Consider the following 6,384-nt stretch of genomic DNA (forward strand, 5'->3'; position numbering starts at 1 on the left):
AAGAAATCATTATTCAGCTATAGCACAAGTGAAAGTAGCGTTTATCACCAGAGGAAAAGTGATTGCAGTGTTCAAAATAATCTATTTACTGAATGGGAGATATTAATAAAAAAGAAGTGTTAATCGCTGAAAGATTCTTGTTAAAAATGGGGTTTCATGGTGCAGACTCAAGGCTACTGCCGCACAGGGACTGCATGCTAACAACGGCAGGATTGTCAGAGGAAGATTCACAAGAGCCTGCATGAAAAGATAAAGCTGCTTAAAGAAGGCACCAAATCAAGCTAGGTTTTCCCGAAATCCTACTGTTGAACACCTCATTCTAGGCTTTAGGGAAACAGGACGACTTTGCCAGAAGCAGCAGCAAGAAAGAATAATGTATCTGAGGTCTAAAGAAAAGTAGCTTGATTTTAGATAGCATGACAAGGGGCTAACAGATTTATGCTTGCACTGCCTGTCCTATGAGCACGAGTTATCTATACTCCAAATGCTACAGAGCCATGCCATTATCACAGTATGTCCCAGCAGGAAAATAGGTCAACCTTCCTCAAGTAGAGAGCAGTGCTTAAGATGAATACTTGGCTTCAAGTCCAGAGATCTCTTATCTCAGGACAGCTCAGGGAATGAGACAGCACAGCTGGAGTCCATTTCTATATGTTCATGTAGCTACGCCCTCTGTGGTCTAGTGACTCGGGCATATCTGCTACTACAATACAGAGGGAAATTTAAGTGGTTTAGGTTGTGGTGCAGTAATCACCAGAAAATGACTGTAAACAGAACACTGATACATTTTTAACATGCACCTAGGAATATCTACAAGCTTTTTCTCTATACACAAGGAAAACATTGAGTCAGGTTAAAACTTCAGTATAACTCTTTTATGTTGCTGTAAGTAAATGAATTTGGGAGTCTATCTTCTAAATGTTAGGATGAAGGTCCCTTCCAATCTGTGTCACCCTGCGATAGCACATAGTAAGGTAAGGTATACAGCTCTTAGCACACACTCCAAGCCATGGCAACCTGCCTGATAGTCTCGAAGTTGTGTCCATCCACAGTTTGTTTCAGTCTGACAAGCTACATGTCACGCCTTGACCACATTTTGTCATGATGTATACAGTCTCTTTGTTGCATCACAGAACAGCATGACCCAGGCTTCTTTCCTCTCTATGCAGAGGAGCTCATTTTTCATAGACCATGAACAAAAGCTACTTAAAAGCTTAATACTAAAATTTTCAGAAGTGATTCCTGAGATATGAATACCAAACAGAATACATAAAAGATACAAATAAACTGATTCTGGAGTACTATACAGGGTCATCCCCTGGAAATGTGCTCAGGTGAATGAAGACGAAGTACTGGATTTCTGTGTTTCTACTTTAAAGTCAGAAATAGGCAGCATGCTGATGTACTTCAAAATGGACTGACATGGTAGCCAAAATGCAGCACACTAAATTACAGCTGTTATGCTCCTCTGGAACACAGTCACCAGGCACAATTTATATCAAAACCCATAATCTGTGCCAGGACTTCAGAGTTAGAAGTTGTAATGAGAAAACCAGAAACTTCCAATTCCGCTTAGTGGAGAGAGCTCAAATTAAATCCGACACTCTGGTCATAACCCTCTCTTCCAACTTGAACAACAACTTCTCCCTTTTGTAGTCTTGTCCAGTACCTGAAATGCTACGCCCCCTTCTTAGTTAGCTCTGTCGCTGTACAAGACCTGTTAGCTCACCCCCTACAACTCTTCATTAGCTCTTCATGACAGCAGTGATGCCCTCCCACTCCATCCAACCACCAGCTTACACCTGTATCGTGTAACTTATTCTGCATAGCTAACCAAATTATTTCAAATCCCTTTAATTGCTATGAATCCGATTTCTTGTTGCATTCAATTATGAATCAGACATATGGCTGTGCCCTAACACTAATAAAATTACATTTAAGTGGCTTCATCCTCTCCCCAAGAAACATGCATTTTGCCTTATTGTAATTCCTATTTAATCAACTCCACGTACATTGCTTTTAGAGCTTTCACAACAGTGAGTAATTGTTAAGGAAAATAACTGGAGACTGAAAAGAACACAAAGTCTAAAAGTATCTAATTATAGCATTTAATCTGACAAAATAGGATGTGTTCATTTGTGAGTTGACCTGTACAGATTTCCTCTGCAAGCTCCCCACAATGCTTCTTGTATATAACTGCATAGTAAGTGGGGAAAGACAAAGAATGAAGATATTCTTTTGATCAATCAGTGAAGCTGAGTCAGTACCAAGTATTTACTGTTTGGTGGAAAGCAGACAGCTGGTTTTAAACCTTTGAGAGGGCAAAGAGAAGCCATCAGCAGAGGTGTTATAACTTGACAGCATGTATAATATATGACCAGAAAGTGCTGGACTCAGCTCATTTCTTATGTGTATGAATTCGGAAGCACTAATAGCAGAAACATCTTGGAGATGTGTTTCTGAAATAAATGGGTTCCTAACTCTGTATTTCCTCTGTTTGCCATTTACTGTCATTCACAGGCTGGTTGCTTTATAATTTTGTTTCTTTTATGTTGTTTGTTGGTTTGGGATGTTTCTGTTTGTTTGGTGGTGGCTCTTTGTTTGTTTAAAGAGGTCTCTTTGGGCTCTTGTTTGACATGCTTCACCATAGGTAAGGAGCATCCACTTTTCACCTACAGCAGGGCTCCAGGGCTTTGCAGTTCAAACAATCTGTCACAGGTTATTGTATCAGAGCCATGAGATACCTGGCAAGCAAATAAAGGTCACACACCACCATGAAATATTTATAAGAAACGTACTCACGGTGTAAACCTTCCACTGCATACGCACCCTAGAAATGGGACATGGCTTCCCCTCACAGGCTGTAGGGCAGTGATTATCACTCAACCCATCAGTCTTCTTGCTTATAACCATTTCAAAGCCACCCCAGAACTGATGTAGAAAAGGACTCTCCGTTAACACAGTCATAGATGGTTACTCACAATGACAATAAGCAACGCCTGATCCAGAGCACACTCCCTGGACTGCAATCGTCCACATCGGGAAGCTGCTTGAGCAGTTCCTGGAATGGCTTTGGCCTGGGCCACTCTCAAACCATCACCATGCAAAGTGAGGGATTGCTCTCAATATACGCTGCAAATTCCATCACTGGGTTTTGGAGGGCAAAAGTTTTAATGGCAAAGCCAGAAGCTTCTTGGTGCATGGCCCTAGCTGCACAACATAGATATATCACAGAATCACAGAATCACAGAATTTCTAGGTTGGAAGAGACCTCAAGGTCATCGAGTCCAACCTCCAACCTAACGCTAACAGTCCTCCACTAAACCATATCCCTAAGCTCTACATCTAAACGTCTTTTGAAGACTTCCAGGGATGGTGACTCCACCACTTCCCTGGGCAGCCTGTTCCAATGTCTAACAACCCTTTCAGTGAAGAAGTTCTTCCTAACATCTAACCTAAAACTCCCCTGGCTCAACTTAAGCCCATTCCCCCTCGTCCTGTCACCAGGCACGTGGGAGAACAGGCCAACCCCCACCTCGCTACAGCCTCCCTTGAGGTACCTAAAAAGAGCGATAAGGTCACCCCTGAGCCTCCTCTTCTCCAGGCTGAACAAGCCCAGCTCCCTCAGCCGCTCCTCGTAGGACTTGTTCTCCAGGCCCCTCACCAGCTTCGTCGCCCTTCTCTGCACCCGCTCAAGCACCTCCATGTCCTTCTTGTAGCGAGGGGCCCAAAACTGAACACAGTACTCGAGGTGCGGCCTCACCAGAGCTGAGTACAGGGGGACGATCACCTCCCTAGCCCTGCTGGTCACGCTGTTCCTGATACAAGCCAGGATGCCGTTGGCCTTCTTGGCCACCTGAGCACACTGCTGGCTCATATTCAGCCGACTATCAACCATCACTCCCAGGTCCTTCTCTGCCTGGCAGCTCTCCAACCATTCCTCTCCCAGCCTGTAGCTCTGCTTGGGGTTATTGCGCCCCAGGTGCAGGACCCGGCACTTGGCCTTGTTGAACTTCATGCAGTTGACCTCAGCCCATCGGTGCAGCCTATCCAGATCCTCCTGCAGAGCTTTCCTACCCTCAAGCAGATCGACACACGCACCTAACTTGGTGTCATCAGCGAACTTACTGAGGGTGCACTCGATGCCCTCGTCCAGATCATCGATGAAGATATTAAAGAGGACCGGCCCCAGCACCGAGCCCTGGGGGACGCCACTAGTGACTGGCCTCCAACTGGACTTGGCTCCATTCACCACGACTCTTTGGGCCCGGCTATCCAGCCAGTTTCTAACCCAGCGAAGCGTGCGCCAGTCCAAGCCAAGAGCAGCCAGTTTCTTGAGGAGAATGCTGTGGGAGATGGTGTCAAAAGCCTTGCTGAAGTCAAGGTAGACCACATCCACAGCCTTTCCCTCATCCACCCAGCGCGTCACTCTGTCATAGAAGGAGATCAGGTTCGTCAGGCATGACCTGCCTTTCATAAAGCCATGCTGACTGGGCCTGATCGCCTGCTTCCCCTGCAAGTGCTGCATGATGACTCTCAGGAGGATCTGCTCCATGAGCTTCCCTGGCACTGAGGTCAAACTGACAGGCCTGTAGTTTCCCGGGTCTGCCCTCCGGCCCTTCTTGTAGATGGGTGTCACGTTTGCTAGCCACCAGTCGATTGGAACCTCCCCTGATAGCCAGGACTGTTGATAAATGATGGATAGTGGCTTGGCCAGCTCCTCTGCCAGTTCACTCAGTACCCTTGGGTGGATCCCATCCAGCCCCATCGACTTGTGCACATCCAAGTGCCGTAGCAGGTCACCAAACAGATCTTCATGGATAATGAGGGCCACATCCTGCTCCCCATCCCCTTCCACCAGCTCAGGGTACTGAGTATCCAGAGAACATCCGGTATTGCCGCTAAAGACTGAGGCAAAGAAGGCATTGAGCACCTCCGCCTTTTCCTCATCTCTTGTAACTAAGTTTCCCCCCGCATCCAGTAAAGGATGGAGATTCTCCTTAGTCCTCCTTTTTGTGTTGATGTATTTATAGAAACGTTTTTTGTTATCTTTAACGGCAGTAGCCAGATTGAGCTCCAGATGAGCTTTGGCCTTCCTAATTTTGTCCCTGCACAGCCTCGCTACTTCTTTAAAGTCCTCCTTAGTGGCCTGCCCACTTTTCCAAAGCTTATAAACCCTCTTTTTCCTCCTAAGATCAAGCCACAATTCTCTGTTGAGCCAGGCCGGTCTTCTTCCCCGCCAGCTTGTCTTTGGGCACGTGGGGACAGACCGTTCCTGCGCCATTAAGACTTCCCTCTTGAAGAGCGCCCAGCCTTCCTGGACCCCTCTGCCCTTCAGAACCACCTCCCAAGGGACTCCACCAACCAGTGTCCTGAGCAGCTCAAAGTCAGCCCTTCGAAAGTCCAATACGGCGGTTTTACTGGTCCCCTTCCTGGCCTCGCCAAGAATAGTGAACTCTACCATTGCGTGGTCACTCTGCCCAAGACAGCTCCCGACGATCACGTCCTCCACCAGTCCTTCTCTGTTTGTGAAGAGAAGGTCTAGCAGGGCACCACCCCCGGTAGGTTCACTAACCAGCTGCATCAGGAAGCTATCTTCCACGCTCTCCAGAAACCTCCTAGACTGCTTTCTCAGGGCTGTGTTGTGTTTCCAGGATATGTCAGGGAAGTTGAAGTCCCCCACGAGTACAAGAGCTGATGATTTTGCAACCTCTGTCAGCTGCCTGTAGAATTCCTCATCCGTCTCCTCATCCTGGTTCGGCGGTCTATAGCAGACCCCGACCAGGACACTAGCCTTGTTGTCCCTGCCGATCCTAACCCAAAGGGACTCGACCTTGTCATTCCCAACCTCGAGTTCTACAACCTCGAAAGACTCTCTAATATAGAGAGCCACACCACCACCCCTTCTGTGCTGCCTGTCCCTTCTATAGAGCTTATAGCCAGGCATTGTAGCACTCCAGTCATGAGACTGGTCCCACCACGTCTCCGTGATGGCAACCAAGTCGTAGCCTGCCTGCCGCACGATGGCTTCCAGCTCCTCCTGTTTGTTACCCATGCTGCGTGCATTGGTGTAGATGCACTTCAGCTGGGCCATTGCCTTATCCCCCGGCCTTGCCATTGTTCCCCCTGGCACAGCCCCAACAATCCTAGCCTCAGCCCCATCCCCCTTCCTACCTAGTTTAAAGCCCTCTCAATGAGCCCTGCCAGTTCCTGGCCCAGGATCCTTTTTCCCCTAAAAGATAGGGACCCGTCTGCGGCCATCAGGCCAGGTGCTGAGTAAAGTGCCCCATGATCAAAAAACCCAAGATTTCTGTGTTGGCACAAGTCCCGGAGCCACGTGTTTAACAGGTGGGCTTTCCATGTCCTCTCTGAACCCCTCCCTGC

Source organism: Netta rufina, assembly GCF_964035555.1.
Source record: "Netta rufina genome assembly, chromosome: 1".
Taxonomy (NCBI): Eukaryota; Metazoa; Chordata; class Aves; order Anseriformes; family Anatidae; genus Netta; species Netta rufina.